At 42.4% G+C, this 16,735-nt stretch overlaps 1 protein-coding gene across 4 annotated transcripts in view; it reads right to left on the bottom strand.

Moving 5' to 3' along the window:
* Positions 1-16,735, bottom strand: part of TMEM108 (transmembrane protein 108) — a 258,614-nt gene that overhangs the window by 176,825 nt on the left and 65,054 nt on the right. The window contains exon 1 of one of the 4 annotated variants that reach the window (XM_019536980.1): positions 4,732-4,913. The exons of the other annotated variants lie outside the window; for them this stretch is intronic. The gene's annotated coding sequence lies outside the window, so the exon portion shown is untranslated. Of the gene's footprint in view, positions 1-4,731; positions 4,914-16,735 lie in introns of those variants that run through there. 4 annotated transcript variants of the gene reach the window in all.

Here is a 16,735-nt window from a genome sequence, read left to right as displayed (position 1 = left end):
CACCATTAATTTTGTTACAAGCGTTCATGGCACACGTTTGCTTTGGTAACACCAACCACCTACCCACCAGTCCACCATACCACCACCACCATCAGCTGCCCGGGGTGACACCTGTTACTCTCAGCCCTGTATATTTCTGATATGATATATAGAGTTTAAAAAAAAATCGTATATACATTTTCAATACTTTTTAACATGGAGGGGTAAGGGAGGGGAGGGAAGGATGCACACAGCTTGGCAGCAGGATCACCACGGGGTCACCTACTGGAGATGGGACAGAGCCTAGGGGGGTGCAAGTCACAGGGTTTTGGTGTGACTGCCTGCAGCCTGGCATGGGGGGGGGAGGGGGGGTGCTTATCATGAGGCTCCCTGCAAGGACCATGGACTGTGAAGGTCCGTTTATTGGCAAGCAAACATGCGCCAACTACTGTAATTCATTAGGAAAGACATTACTGGGGGTACACTGGTATTTGACTCCCCCTGCTGGAATTTGTGGGGAATCGCACATGGGCCTTAATTCGTTGGAAAGCCTGCTGCATGCAAACCTGACGTACCCAAAAAAAACAGTTTAAAATTTTTAAAGCTCGTTAAATTAATGAAGATTAAATGTTGTGGCATGTACAAGTGCCCTAAGGCTGGAAACAGATGTTGCCAAATGTTCCAGCACATCTAATCTACTTCAGTGACCAAAAAGACATCATCTACTGCACACCACAGTCAGGCCCTTGCTGCTCCTGGGAGTGGCAGGGGATCAATTTTGCAGGATAATACTCAGAGTGCACCGCTACAAATGAGGAAACCCCAGGAATCCCTGGGCAAGCTTCTGCAAGCGTGGAACCCCAGGCAGGTGCTCCTCTGTCTTCAGGATCCCCATCCTGAGAGCTTTGGGAATTGCCTTCAAAAGCCCCAAGGGTACCTACCCACGGTGGCTGGAAAGCACAGGTAGCTCCAGACTACCCGCACTCTCCCACCTTCAAACGAGCACTACCAAGAGTGACAAGAAATAAGTCACAAGCTGGCAGAGGGTAGATTTAGGTTAGATATCAGGAGGTCTTTAAGAGGAGTCTAGATGAACACCTTGCCAGGGTCATTTGACCCCAGTACTCTTTCCTGCCACGGCAGGGGGTTGGACTTGATGATCTCCTCAGGTCCCTTCCAACCCTACCGACTATGAAACTATGAAACGGATGTCTGCTGCAAAACAGCGGTACAAGTTAATACTACCTTTTGTAAACATATGCAAAATAAACTTAGGACCTACTTTAGTGTAACTTCTCCTTCCCTCTCTCTTTCCTGTTTTTTTGGGGAGTTTTTTAAATAAGAAAAGCACATCAACATTACAGCTCCAGTCCTTTGGTCCTTATTTAGTATTCTCACTGAAGTAAAGAACGCAAGGCAAGATCCCAGGTATAGATAAAAAACTTGAATATAACCCCTTAAAATTTTCTTAACATTTCCAGGCGGCAAAAGGAGGAATGGTTACCTTATTTTTAACGCATCAGTACAGCTATGTATTACTGGTTGTAAGCAGTGGTGCCACAATCATAACTTTCTGTAGCATTAACTCCTGGCTAACTTGGTACATTCACTTCTCGTCAACCCAAATATTAGTTACTTCTGATGACTAGATCTTCAAATGCTTCCTAATAAACATCTCTCTCTAATGCCAAACTGCAACTGATTTCAAAGATCTCAACATGTTGTTAAACCCACAGAGCACTTTTCCAGAGAAGCTAACAGACTACCTTTCTAAAAATCAAACCAAAAAAATCTTCCCCTCTCATTAAGTGGCACTGCAGTTGCCAAAAAGAGTTGCATTAATAAAAACAGCAACAATTCCTGAAGTGAATTTCTAGAGAGCATCAGCAAAATTAATGCAATTGTTTGCTTGTGGCAGACTACACAAAAGAACACTTTTCACATAGGAAACTTTGCTCTCTAGAATTTTGCGTCTTTTGTGAGTTATCATCTGCAATGGAGTGATTTAAAACAAAATAGCCATGAAAAGAGTTGTTTTTTTGTTTTTGTTTTGGTTCTTTTGTACCATGCTTCTATTAAAACAAGGAATTAATTTTCCAGGTTGGCACCACCAGTTTAGCTGATCTGTCAGATGCAATTTACAATTCTGAGTCGTGAAAGAAGCCATTGTGACTTTCGGGAAACTCAATAATGTCTACTGGAGTTTGTCCTCAAATCCAGAAAACCCATGCAGGAAGAGTGGAATTCCATAGCCGTGGGACTGGTCTTGATCTGTTGTGAAAAGCCACAGCTGCATGGTGTTAGCAAGCACAGTTTTGGATTGATAACATGGACATAGCAAATCTCAGATTCTGTCCTGAGAAACACCATATGTAGAGCACCTCTGACTTCAATGCAACCCACAAGGTGGGAAATTCTGCCTACATGACTCAGCTTTCACAATACCTGATCTGACCATGAGGGATTAACTTTCTAAAGCATACCAGCTACAGAATAGCTGATGCAATAGTCCCTCATCTTGCATGTTGCTTCTGGCAGGCATGTTCCCTTAATGTATCTGCAGACTAATAAAATCTCTATCATTCTTCTTTGCACTAAATGCCATAAGTGAAAAAATTAGCAAAGATATTTTCTATGACTATTTACACTGGGAAAATTGGGACTTCAGTTCATGTAACTCTGCAAACAATGCTGCTAACTGCAATGTAGGCAGGATATATCACTTTTACCACTATATCAGCTGACTCTGCCAAAGAAACTGCACTTTTTAAACTAAGGGATAACTATCTTCAAATACCTGAAAGGTGCTTATAGAGAGGACTGCCACTGACTACTCTCTGTGGCTGGAGGGGACAGAATAGGAAGCAATTATCATATTACAACAAAGGTCATTGAGGTTGAATATTAATGGAAGACCTTTCTAAACATGAGTGTGATTAATCACTGGAATAGATTAGCTAGAGAACTTGTGGAATCCCTACTTTGGCAATATTTACAGCTAGTTAAACAACAAGCTGAGATAATTTAATTTGGGGATGACCTTGCCTTAGGCCAGGGGCTGAACTAGATGACCTCCCGAGGTCCTTTCCAGATCCAATTTTCTGTGGGTGCCTATACATGTGATGTAGGTAGGCTGGAGGACGTTTTAATTAGAGTGGCCCTCAGCATCTCATGTATCCAGCGCCCTGCATTTAAAAATGGCTGCAGAAGCGCTTTAATTAAAGCTCATTCGACAAGTCCCCCACAGCCATTTTGAAATGCAGGATGCTGAATATACAAGACACTGTAGCGTTCTAATTAGAATGCTCCAGCAGACTTGATTCTGATGCATTCCAATTAGAATACATTGGAGCCTATGATTCTGTGACAATGATGTTGACGATGGTCTATGACGCTCACCTTGGCTGTCCTGCTGTTGCAAACTGATTCACTTGAGTTCTAAGTTAGCATTAACAAAAAATATCATCACAGCTTTATTGATCCCTGCTTCCAAGAGGGTAAAAAGTGTTCCAGCGCTAACCAAGTGTATTGGAGAAACTACTTTCACATCATCAAAATTGGCTTTTGAACATTATGATCCTTACACCAATCCAGCCTCCCCTAAAAGTTCATCTAAGCAGAGCTCCTATCCTTAGAGAATGAGGTACATTGTAGAAAGAAATCCACATTCCTAGTCCTTATATTGGAAAGACCATGATATCATTCTCTGTGTTTCTATTCATGATTTAACACTTTGAGCCATTAAAGTGAGACTAGTTTATACGCTGGACACAGCTGGAATTCCCTGTCTTTTCTTGGCTTATGCTGCAAATTGAACATTATTAAACTTGGAGGCTTTCCTGTTACAACATTGATTGGAGAAGGATGAAAAGGAAAAGCAACATCTTATTTAGTATTACAGCAATTGATTTTTTTTAAATATAATTTGTCCTTTGTAAGATCTTTTTAATTGCTCTTTGACCATTCAGATTATTGACTGCTTTTAGGGAAGTGTTTATTAAATTAATTCCCCCTCTTTCACTGGAAAACAAAATAATTTGCAAACCTGTCAGAGCTCCTAGGTGGAAAACATTCCAGCTTTCACATGACACACAGGGTCAGACTCTTTTGTCTGTTAGGGTATATATAAAGCTCTGTTGGATTTAAGCAGCCAAAACCCAGTTTTCATGTCTTCCATTGCACATGCCTTTCTGGATTCCAGCATGAGGACTAATGTCATGACAAGGCAGGTTCAGGTATCCACGACCCGGTGATTGCCATCTGCTAGAACAATCTTTGTACCACAGGTCTGCTTTCCACTCAGAGCACAAAGCTGCTCTAGGTTTTACCAACAAAGTGGATCAACAGCTAAACAGTCCCAGACTACTGTTCAGCTGTCCAGAAAAGACAGTCCAATACATCTTAGTTAGCAGTGGCTTATTAGCCCACAAATCAAAATCTCACAAGAGCTCCAGGTAATGGCAGTCTGGATCCCAGCATATTTGGACAGTTATGGCACTCAAAAACAAATCATGCACACAGTTTTAATGTCCTCATCTAACTTTATGGCACTGAAATAAAAAATCCCTATTTTGTATATACCACCTACAATTTCCTTGTACTATATTATGCTCTCACTGAGGCAATGTCTAATTGTCTTTTTTCATTTAACTGGCAGCCCATTTGACATTGCAAAATTAACCTTTACTATCAACCAGCAACATGTATATACATACATACATACATACCAGTGCAACTTGTATCATCGCTCACCTTTGACTGCTGATGTTACAGCCCATATCAGAACTATTTAATAAATGCTATGTACCTATAAACCCAAACCTCTTATTGTACATCCTGTTCATTCAAGGCAGTATGCTCCTGGAAAGTCAGTGAGAGTTAAAAGAACTCAGTATTTTTCAGGCTTAGGGTCTCAAAACCACCCCTCAAAAAAACAAAAAACAAAAACAAAAAACCCCCCAAAAAACAACCCACCCGAAGCACTCAAGATGGCTTAAAGATTATTGGCCCAAGCACTCTGAATAATAAAAGAGATGCATTCAAAGCAGGTCTGCTTTCTGAATTCTTCAAAAGGCGACCTTTTCCAGGGCTTGCATGACACACTCTAAACTATCTTCTAGTTATTTAGAAGAGGGGAAAAAAATCCTGTTCTCTGCCATTTTGAACTCAATGTAATCTGTCAACTCTCAGCCTGACACAATGGTGGCAAACAAACAGCAAGAATGTTAATCATTTAAAGCCGTTAATGGCAACCAGACCAAAGAAAGAGGGAGAAGTTCAAAGGAACATATCAGGTTCCACTGCATTGTTGCTGCACGGGGAAGCTTTTATCAAAAAATTAATTTTGTTGATGCACAACTAGAGAAGAAAAAAGACTAAGGTCCACTAATTTTAACAACTATGTAGTTATGTCAGGACCGATTCCAATATACTTCTCTGAAAGCAGTCCAATTAATGGAAAATGCTTTTTCCCCCCAAATCTTATTGAAATGTTTCAAGAATTCTACATTTCCTACTGGGATCAGGACTCATGCTGGAGGTGATATCTTTTATTAAACCAACTAGATATTTTGGGGGGAAAAAAATTGCAAGTTTTTGGGTACAAATACCCTTCTTCAGGCATAGGAGAAAAGATTGTAAAAATTCTCTTGGGTAGAAATGAAAGTACTAGCACCAATGCACCTGCTGTCAGGCCACTCTCCTTGTTTTGCCAGCGGGCAGGGGGGCAGGCTGGAGCACCAGTGCCCCCACTGCGAGTGCCAGCCAGGGAGCGGAGCCACCAGCAAAAGGGAGTCCTGGAAGCAGCACGACCACTTTTACGGTCCACGTGATTGGATGCCAGGAGACCCCCTCCCTCCCTGGCCAGTGGGATTGGCTACAGGGGATCCCCCCGCTGATGACTGGCATCAGGAGGTACAAAACACCCATGTGGGTACCTGACACGCTTCCTACTGAACACACATTTAGAGTCCCTTATTTATCTTGGCTTGTATTTTACTTTTAAAAAATCACATTCACACATATACTACCTTTTCCTGCTTTTTCTATCAGAAAAACATGAGAAAAATATGTTGGAAGGAGAGAGAGAGAGGGCTTTCTCCTTCCAACATACTTTTCTCGTGTGTGTATATATCTATCTGTTTATATCAGACAGACAGACAGACAGGCTCTCCCTCCCCAAAATCTTAAGACTTAAAACAAAGCAAAAAGCATTCACTTTATCCTATTTTTTTTCATAGGAAAAAAATGCCTGAAAAATTGAATGGCCTACAAGATCACAAGTATAAGTTTTTAATTCATTTTAAGTGGAGCAGGATCTAAACCAAATCTGAACACACAGTCAGTTTGTGATCTAAACTCAACTCTTGTGGTTTGTTCCTAAATGAATAAGGAGTCCAAATCAAAACTGTTGGCTTCTAGCACCCTGCAGATTTGGATCCACATTTGGTTATGATCTCTTGGCATCGAGTGTTAGAATAAGGTATGTAATTTGAGACTGCTTCAATGGGGCTCACTGTGTTCCATGCTTGAGAAGTTGCCAGAAAGCAATGAGAGAAGCAGTAAATTAATAGCTTGGCCTTATTTGTGTATAGTTATTAAACACAGTATCACATCTAGAACAGCAGTGCCCAACCTTTTGGCCTGGTAGGCCAAATGAGCGGTGCAGGATTGATCCTCAGGCTTAAATCAACTCTGTGAACCTGATCTGGCATGCAGGGTTCACCTGGTGTATGGCTCCAGCCCCAGCTCTGGCCCCATGTGCCAGATTGGGGTCTGTGCCAGATTGCACTTACAGCTCTGGCCCTGGCCCTGTGTGCAGGAGCACATCATTTGGCCTGCAGGGCTTGGAAATTTGGTCATGTTAATTGCTACCTCTCCCTCACAGCCAAATACCTGGACCTGTGAGTATTTTGTGGGCAGCATGATGTGATTCCACAAGCTGGATCTGGCCCACAGGTGGAGTACCACTGATCTAAAACATGTTATTCTAGGGTTTGGGGGCCCTAGAACCCATGCTTTTTAAGGACGCTGTTTTACAAACAGAACAAAAAAGATGTCCCCTGTCCTAATGAGCTTACGTTCTAAGCATAAGACAGGGGACAACAAAGGGTACAGACAGACAGGGAAAGTGAGGCAATACACTGGTCAGCAGGCTAGGAAGTCGTCTTCATATAATAGCAACCTCAGCATTGTTAAGATTTTGGTAGGCATCAGAGCAAATGGGGCCTCTAAGGAGGAACTGAAGGAGAAAATGATGCAACTTTGCAGGGAGCTTCTAAAAATCATGAGATCTGTACCTTAATTTACAGGGCAGCTTAAACTCTCTGGGAGATGGAGGGGAGGTGGGGCAGGATGGTGCAGAGGAGAATATGCAGCTGGACTAGGGCATCAAAATATTGCCAACCCCTGGTCTTAATTTTTAAAAAATGATAAATAACCTTTGGTAATTAATTTGGGATTCTTCAGATGGGACTACTTTTTCACAGAATAGGTCTAAAAAGTCAAGCCATTTTAAGTCAATTCACGGTGGGCACTAAAAATGCAAGAACAGCATTCACTACTTTTGAACATGTAGACCAAAACTTTAAAAGGTAATTAGTCTTGTGTTTTCCCTCTTAAGCCTATTTTGCAACAGTGTAAATAAAAAAATTGTAACTGTGCGTGCGCGCGTGCGTGTACGTGTACATGCATGCATGCATAAGCATCAGTTTTTTCATCTCCCTGTTCCCAGTAAACGATCCCTCTAGAAAACTTTTAATCATAATCTGAAATATCTTGTGTTTCTTTCAGACATTGTGGCTTTGGCTTCAAGCTGGACCTGTTTTATGTGGAATCTTGCAAAGGATGCTCCATCCTGTCATTAAACCTTTAATTTCCTCCCAAACACCTTAGCTGATGTACTGACGCACGCCAGTTGCTCCTAACTCTTGTTATGGAAAAGTGTCGGGGAGATTACAACAACAAAATTAAATGATCTATTCTGCATGCCCACTTTCCAGAACACCCCTAATGGCCTTTGCTGAACTGTCTTACAGTGGGTGTGTCTACACATGCAAATGCTCTTGGGTGGGTTTACGTTACAGTAATTTACCCGCTGTTGTGTAATCCCAGAGTAGGGGCTGGGAGATTCTTCGCTCCCAGCTGTGGCCCCATCACCACAGAGCTGGTGCTGGGACATAGGAATTTCCCAGCCCCTGCTCCTCAATCACAACTGTGAAGTGGAGACTGGGGCTGGCAATCTCCTGCCCCCTCCTGCCCAGCAGACTGGGAGCACATTTGCTGCCAGATGGCTATTTACATGTGCTATACTGAGCAGTAAGTAATCAGGAGTAAATTTGTTACTTGTATTTACAAATGGCAAATTTACTCATGGTTAGAGCAAATTACTGCGCGGTAAGTGTCTGCATGTGTAGATGGTGATGCTTACTGCATAGTAATTAGCTCGAATCTTGAGTAAAACATTGTGTGTAGATGTGCCCAGCAAAAGGTATTAGTCCAATGCAACTTTACCAGTTATACCATGGGTACTGAGACCTCGCTACTTCACAAACACAGAGAGCTAAGCCTCACTTGTTTTTTGCAAGTCACACCACTATCAGGATCATTTTGCACCATTATCAGCTACAGCTCTGTACTGAACCACAAATCAGACATGTATTATGTTCAAGTGAGTAAACAACATTAACTACCAACTCATCACCTACAGAAAAGTTCTAAATGGTTCTGAAAAAAGATATAAAATTGTCTTAGAGTAGGGGATTTCTTTCAAAACAAGCAAATAAGCAGCAAAAGCCTTGTAAATGCCATATACTCTTTAATTAAATAGAAGGGTGTTCTTCCGCCTCTCTGTATTTTCCCTTCCCTTACTCCCTTCTGGCTTGACACACAGCAGATGCTCTTGACAAAGCTGAATCACATTTGGGTGAAAACCCTGCTGAAACAAATATAAAAGTAACAAATCAAAATAGACAGAGAAGAAGGGAAAGTAAACAACAGCTGTTTGGTGACTCCTGAATTGTCTTCATTGGCTAAGCTGATATTGAACTATGCATATTGTATAAATTATACAAAGACATATTCCAGGTCATCTGCCCCAGAACGAACACACACACACACACACACACACTCTCTCTCTCTCTCTCTCTCTCTCTCTCTCCTCATGGTCTGAGAATTTTTCTGTCCCATCCTGATGGGTGTAATGATCGGCAAACTGAAGGGCACTGGATGACAACCCCATTCTAAGCTCTGTTATGACCAGGGATCCTGCTTTGCTCTGATAAAATAAATAAATAAAATAACAAATTTTCTGATAAAAAAATCAAAAATCCGTGATTAAAATGAAACATACACACACGTGTGTTTCATTTATATATATCAATTGAGCACAATGTATTATTGATATATTTACAATTTTAAAGCAATTTGGAAACTTACCAGTGCCTCAATCACTATAGAAAAATAAATTCTAAATACCTATAAATTTTGGTATTTGATTTGGGGGTTTTTTATCATGGAAAATCAGAGCTCCCTCTGCCCCCTTAGCTCACAGAATGCAGGTACAGATCCCTCACTCCAAAGCCACACCCCACCCCAGCCCTGCCAGTGCTCCTCACTACCCCTCCTCACAGCTCCCACAGCCCCCTGGGCCCTGCCAGTACCCCTCACTCCCCCAGTCCTGCCAGAGGGGGCTTCAGCTGCCAGAACTATGGTACCAGGGACGTGGGTCCACAGCCCTCAACCCCTTGCAGCAGCACCTGAGCCCTGACTGCCACCCACAAGAGGTGGCGGCTGCTGCAGTGTAGCAGAGCACAGACAGCAGAGCCCAACTCCACCCCCACCCCCCTGGGTGGTATGGGCAGAGCAGAGCCTGGGGAGAGGCAGGTGTAGGCTACCTGCTATGGGTTCAGCTGTGGGATAGGGCCAGCTCCCTGCTGCTGCTCACACTTCCAGGGAGACAGGGGACCCTTGCCCCACAGATCTGTGCATGGCGCAGGGACAGGCTGCCCTCTGTGGGCTCAGACAACCCACCCTGCTGCCATCCCTCAGGGCCTCTACAGCCCAGCGGGTGGGACCTGGTGGAGCAGGACACAGCAAGGCTGAATGGGGAAGCCCCTTGATGCCCTGGTGATGCCCCCCTGCCCACCCCACAGCAGAAAAGGTCAGAACCATGTGCTGCTGCCCCCACTGCTGCTGGAAAGAAAGGGGATGCCTTGCCAGGGCAACACGACTCATAGTAGAACGGAGCTTCCCCGACCAGTCCTGCCGTGCCATGCCAGGTCCCACCCACTGGGCTGTGGAGGCCCTGGGGCAGGGTAGCAGTGTGGGGAGCCTAAGCCCACAGTGGGAAGCCCACACTTGCCCCTGCCCCCATCCCACATACAGATCTGAAGGGCATGAATCCCCCTGTCCCTCTGGATGTGCTGCCCATGGCACCCCACACACACACTTCCCAGGGCTGTGCATTTTGGCTCCAGGCCCCAAGCCCCACACACCACCCAGCTGGGCAGCCTTTGCACAGACACCAAAACCTCACAAAGCCAGGGATTTCATAAATACTCTGATGCTGTTTGCCTTGTGGCTAGTGACCTCTGAAACTAAGTTATTTGAATATGCAATTGGAGCATATCTACCCCTTCTTTCACAACAGCACACATGGGTAACAAAACCAGTAGGGACCTCTGAATAGTCTGGGGAGCAGGGGAGGGGAAAAGAGTCCTTCTGTGCTTGACCTGGAAGTACCTGGATTAGCAAAATTACACACCGTCTGCTAATTACAACAAGGTAGCTTTCTGTCTGTCTGTTTTACCAAAAGCACTGCACAAATCTGGACAAATAGTAATATATCCTTATCTGCTGACTTCAAATTCAAATTTGAGTAAAGAAAAGAGAAATGGAAGGGGGAAATGAAAGTACTAGCATTAATTCATCATCATAGACCAAATCCAGTTCTCAATTAGCCTGGCATAAATACAGATAAACTCCACTGCAGTTATTCTGGAGTCATACCAGTGGAGCCAGGATCATAATCAGAATACAGCTCCAGGGAATCAAATTTCTAAACAATAAGTATATGAAGGTAATAACAATGGGCTTATGCCAATCCCTACCTCCAGACATGACAGATTTTTACTGTTTGAAATCTGCACTCTTTTCCAGATTTCACCTTACAACTTGGCCCCTTTTGTTGCACATCCCAATTAGCCAGTACACGAGGAATGGGCTAATAACCTGGTGCATAAGTATGTCAAGTCTTGAACCATCCACACGCAGTGGAGTTTCAAAGCAGTGCACAGTTCACACACCCTGTTATTATCAAAGAGGAACCAGGCTGTAATTATGTAGCACTCCTGCATGTGCACCACCCTGAAAACTTATATAAAGGTTGATTAAATAAGTCTCATCTAGGTCTGATCTGCTAATAGATGTTTCTATGGATTTAACTCTCAACTTTGATTACTTCTTTTTTATTTAGATCTTACAGGACACTTTTTAACAACATAATGCACATAAGGTTGCATCCCAAAGTTTTAATGTTTTTGCAGGAAAACAAGAATCAAGTTCTTTCATCTACATCTGTGTAGATGCCGCTTTGCCATGAGATGCCCAATATAGAAGGCTCATTTATTATATAAGCAGACAAACATGGGTAGTCTTGGGGGTCTGCAGTGCTTTAGTAGACAGCTTTCAATAGGAGTAGACAGAATGAATGGCATAATGGGGATGAAAATTAACCTTCCTGTTGTAGAATTTTATTCCACTAATGTTCAACCTCCCCCAATTATGATTTTGATGACAATTAAAAAAAAACAATAAGAAAACAACAAAAAAAACACAGGTTCCTGTGGAACCCAGTCCTGTGATGTTGCAAGAAGCTCCTGCAGTGCTCATAGCTGGGGCCAAATTAGCTTAATGCAAAATGGTTCCCCTCTCTATCCAGTAAGTGATGGCAGGGTTGATATAACAAACAACAGTTCTGGGAAATCTCCCAAGCAATTCATGTTTAATTTAAGAATCTGGATTGTAGCACTGACATTTGACTGAATCCGAATTCCCAAATTAAACAATATAAAAAAATAAATTAATAACATGATCATATCTTGTCCTAGGAATAATGATCTCTGGTGCCTTGCTGTGTATGGTTAGTGTTGTAACGGGCACCGGTGGTAGATCAAAAGTATTGATAAAGCTCAGAAAAATGAACTCCTCGCAGACTGATTAAATGCAGGTGCTTGCAGTGTCTTAATTTCAGATTCTGCTCAATGCTAACAGGCGGCACAGCTGAGACCCACTTCGTTGTTATTGTTCTGCAGCTCAGACAGTTTCTAAATTAGCTCGCTGTTCATCCCAGAAGCAAAGGTGATCTCTCCAGATTTCTGTTTCCTGATACACTGCCCCAATAGATATACCCTGTGAACTGCTCTTAGAATTTGCACAAGTGCTGACTAATGCTGCTGTAAGAGCAATGTCTAGGAACAGATGTCTAGCATCTCATATGATGCCGGGTGAAAGCCAGGGCTTTTAAAGCCAACAGACAGGTGTTCCTACTAATAGCTGCTGCCAGGTCTGCCCCATGAAGGCAACAAGGCTGAGGGTCATCAGTACAAGAGTCAAAACTTATTCTCCAAGCATATATCTGTCCCATTTATCCCTCGCCAGCTGGTTATTGCTTATCCCCTGATGGCGTCTGGGCACATTCCCTCCAAAAGGCAATCAGCCTCTCTTGGAGTGGCGTGAAAGGCCAAGTCTGTTTTTTCTAAAACTTCTGTGCACATAGCTAATCTACATAAAGGTCACAGAGTGCCAGAGAGAATTGCTTGGCAAGTCATTCTTTCATGCTGGGCTGGGGAAAGCCCTTCTGCAATAAATGTTGACATTTTGCTTTTGTCATCAGGTAGAAATGACCTTTCAGGTGAACCAGCAGCACTATTGCCCATGTTCTACCCCTCTCCCACCACAGGGCACACAAAAGGCCAAATCTGCTTTTTGTTGAATTGGTGCTGCTCCACTGAGTCAGTGGACATTAGTCCACAATACATTTTATTTTATGTGCGGGGATGAATACTACTACTCCACTCCTTGCTTCTGTAAATGGATTATCTGTCCCAAATGCTGACTTAGTTACCTCTGAGTTTTGTGCTTAGATTTTGGGTGATATAAATGCACATTTCATCATAGGGAACATTTCCTTAAAGACCCAAGGGGAATATATTTCTTGAGAAAGGACATGGTAGGATCAGTTTTGTTCTTAGATACTTCCATGCTAAAGTCAATGCCTTGGATTCAGGAAAGCACTTGAATTCACTAACTTAATTTTAAGCAAGTAATGAAGTTGATGTATGTTTGACCACCTCTCTTGAATATATATGCATTTCTGAATGCAGCAATAGGAGTTACCTGAACATAAGGTCAGAAATAAAATCTTCATGTTGGGTTTTCAAACTTGAACAAGTCAATCAGATACACAAATCCAAATGAGTGCTTAGATACCTGAACTGAGTATTTGAGATGCTAAGGAGCAACTTTGCTCCCAGTGACACAAGTCTACATTGGGTATCTTCATGCAAGTTGAAACCTAGTGTTATACCCACAAAAGTGAGATCAAATTCTATGCTAAGAGGTTATCTAGGCATCCAAATGGGGAATCTGACTGCCTAACACAGATGCTTTAAATTTGAAAATTTTGTCCTAGGTCAAATTAAAGAAAGGGAAAAAAGGTTTATGATAAGATAAATGCCTTTTTTGCATTTGTTATAGCTCCTTAGATTATTAAAGTAGAATAAACGATAAAAGCTAATTTACTTTCATGTTTTTATCTACATTTTTACACTGTGCTGCCTAAAAGAATCCAATCTGGCAATTGCCATTTGCATCCAGTCAGTGTCACATTCAGTTTCCACATGCTAGTCTAATGCTTTAGGTTTTCAATGTCAGATCAATATTTAAAATCATAATTAGAAACTACAGAAAAGAAGCATGAAAACGTATGTCTGGGTCAAGAGAATTTAGGTACTGCTCTCAGCTTTGACCCCATTTTCCCATTTAGCCACTGGCAAAGCTTGGATTTCTCTGTTTCAGCTCCTCATCTGAAAACTGACACTTCTTTCTGCTACCCTTTGGTTTTGTTGGTTTAGGTCAGCTGTTCCCAACCTTGGGTTGTGACCCAAATGAGGTTCATGGGGGCAATGCTGGTGGTGCCGCACACAAAGGATGAGCCACGCCACATGCCAGAAGCTCTCCTGTGCCTGCCCCTAGGCCGCCACTGCAGCTGCACTCTGCTCCCAGCCGTGGGTCATGGCAAACAAAGGTTGGGAACCACGGGTTTAGGCGATGAGCTCTAAATGGGAAGGTCCTTTGATCATCACGTGTTTATACAATGCCTACACTATGATGAGACTCCAATATCTCTCAGAGCCACTAGCCACTGCTGGTCCACTAACAGTAAGCTACCGAAGGGGGAAAGCTTTTCAAGTCAGGCTGAACAAAGTGCTACAGTTCTTGACATAACTCCCTAAAGCCACTAGCAAAATGAATATTAACATACGTGAATCCAGGATTTGGCTCTAAGCAGAGCAGTATTTATTTAAAACTAGGAGTCTCAACCAACTTTTAAAAAAACAAACAAATACAATTAAGTTAGGCCTAGGCACATGGCAGGCCCCCAGGAGTGAAGGCAAAGGAAAATCCATCACATTGGCAAATGCAGATTTTGCCTGTAACATCTAGAGGACTTCCCTTTCTCAGCTTCCATCCCCATACCAACCTGACAATATCAAAGAATTGGTACTATAAATTTCAAAGAGATGATGAACCCACACTATTCCAGTTGTGGTTTGAACCTTCCAAGAAGTTAGAACTGGGGTACAACTGATTTATACCTTCCTCTGAAACAAAAAAACATAACATGTATTTAAATTAATATTCTGATATCAGAGATGAGGAACTGCTGTAAGAATATTATACCATAAATAAGAGGCATGCAGTTGTTATGAAATGAGAGGCACTGTGTAGAATCACAGGCCTGTATGAATCATTTACAAAGTTGACAGCTTTAATGGGTTGGTCATGGTAAATATATCAACATTTCATTACCTGTCACAAACTAATAAAAAGTCCCATTAAAACTATGCAAATTCTTTGTACAACCTAAACAAACAACAATCAGTATTCATACTTGCTTCTTGAAGAATAACACACAACTGAATAAATAACGGATCTGTGGTAATGATGAAAGGTAAAAAGTCTTTTGGAAGTGGCAAACTAGGATTCCTAGTGTTTTTTTCTCTTTTCTTTTGTGGGCCAGTAGGATGAAATCTTCCAGAAATTTCAGAGCCAAATTATACATCAGATTAAATCATTTTCTGCAGACATTCAGCTCCTTTCCATTCCTCCTGACTGTTTAGTCAAGGTATGAAGGGAAAATTTCTTCAACAGCATAATTGGGCACAGAGAGAACACAGGCTCTGGAAAGAAGAAAACACTGGGAGGCAGGGAGGGAGGTTTCTATTATTATTTAAGACTTCCTGCCCAGTTCATTTGGGTATAAATCCAACCTGTGCATCAGTACCAGCAGAAAGATGACACACCACCTAAGTTGCACATCTGGTAGGTCTTGCTTTGGTATATGGTACAAGGGTGAATTCTGCTCTGCATATGGAAACAACAAATAAATTTGCAAGCTGGGTGACAAGACACAAGAACAAAAGTCAAGGAGAAACAAATGCACACAGATGCACAGCACATGTCCTCCGCTTCCTATGTTTTCTGGGAAGAAAGTGGTTACATTTCTTTGCAGCCAATTATATTCTTTTTCCCCGTCCTGTGAAAGTCTTTTGTTTTCCCCACCCCCCTGCCTTATTTTCCTATTGGGAAGAGAAAATTTCTGTCCGCTGTATTGCATGGCTATGGATGAGCTCATTTGGGTCCATGTGGAGTTCCCTATTTATATACAGCTTCAGGTCAACAGCATAAACAAAATGTGTAACAACTGACTCCTCCATGGGGGGGAAGGGTGGTGACAAACAGGAACTCAGGGACTGCACAAGGAACACAAGACAGTCCCTCCTTCTACCATTTGCTGATAATTTAGGATGCAAACACAACTGTCATTTGCACTGTAAATTATACTAGGATCCAGAGGTGGTAGGCAACCAACATATCCTAGCACAGTAGACCGTAGGCTGCTATTACAGTGATGGGGAAGCAGACATTAGTTTGAGCAAATGGGTACTGTGGGATAAAGACACTAGAACACAGGTAGGAAAACATTTTTCAGACAAAATAAATAAATAAAATTGCTCCTTGCCTGACTTCACAGTTCTTGTGCTCACTAGCCTATTGAGCACTAAGAACCAGGGACTTAACACAGAATGATTTCATTGTCCATTATTGTCTAACTTCATACTCACCAATCTCTACACTGCACAGGTGATAACAACCGGCCTGGGAACAATCTTGTTCTTGTGCAATCAGGCTTTTGCTGCATCTCTCTTGTCTGTTGGTTACCTGATAACTTCTCTTATATCCTATTTTTTTTTCCATATGGAGATTTACACAATCTTGCCTATGTATCCCAGCCATGCAGTTGGTCCAATAAAGAGGTCACCCACAAAAATATCTTGTTTGAAGAGTCAGTTTCATAGATTTCATAGACATCAGAGCTGGAAGGGACCTCGAGAGATCATCGAGTCCAGCCCCCTGCCCAAAGGGCAGGAAGTCAGCTGGGGTCATAGGATCCCAGCAAGATAAGCATCCAATC

The sequence above is a fragment of the Crocodylus porosus genome, unplaced genomic scaffold, assembly GCF_001723895.1.
Source record: "Crocodylus porosus isolate Cpor-Errol unplaced genomic scaffold, CroPor_comp1, whole genome shotgun sequence".
Lineage (NCBI taxonomy): Eukaryota > Metazoa > Chordata > Crocodylia > Crocodylidae > Crocodylus > Crocodylus porosus.
Note: the sequence above shows the minus strand (reverse complement) of the source record. Positions and strands in the feature narration are given on the sequence as shown.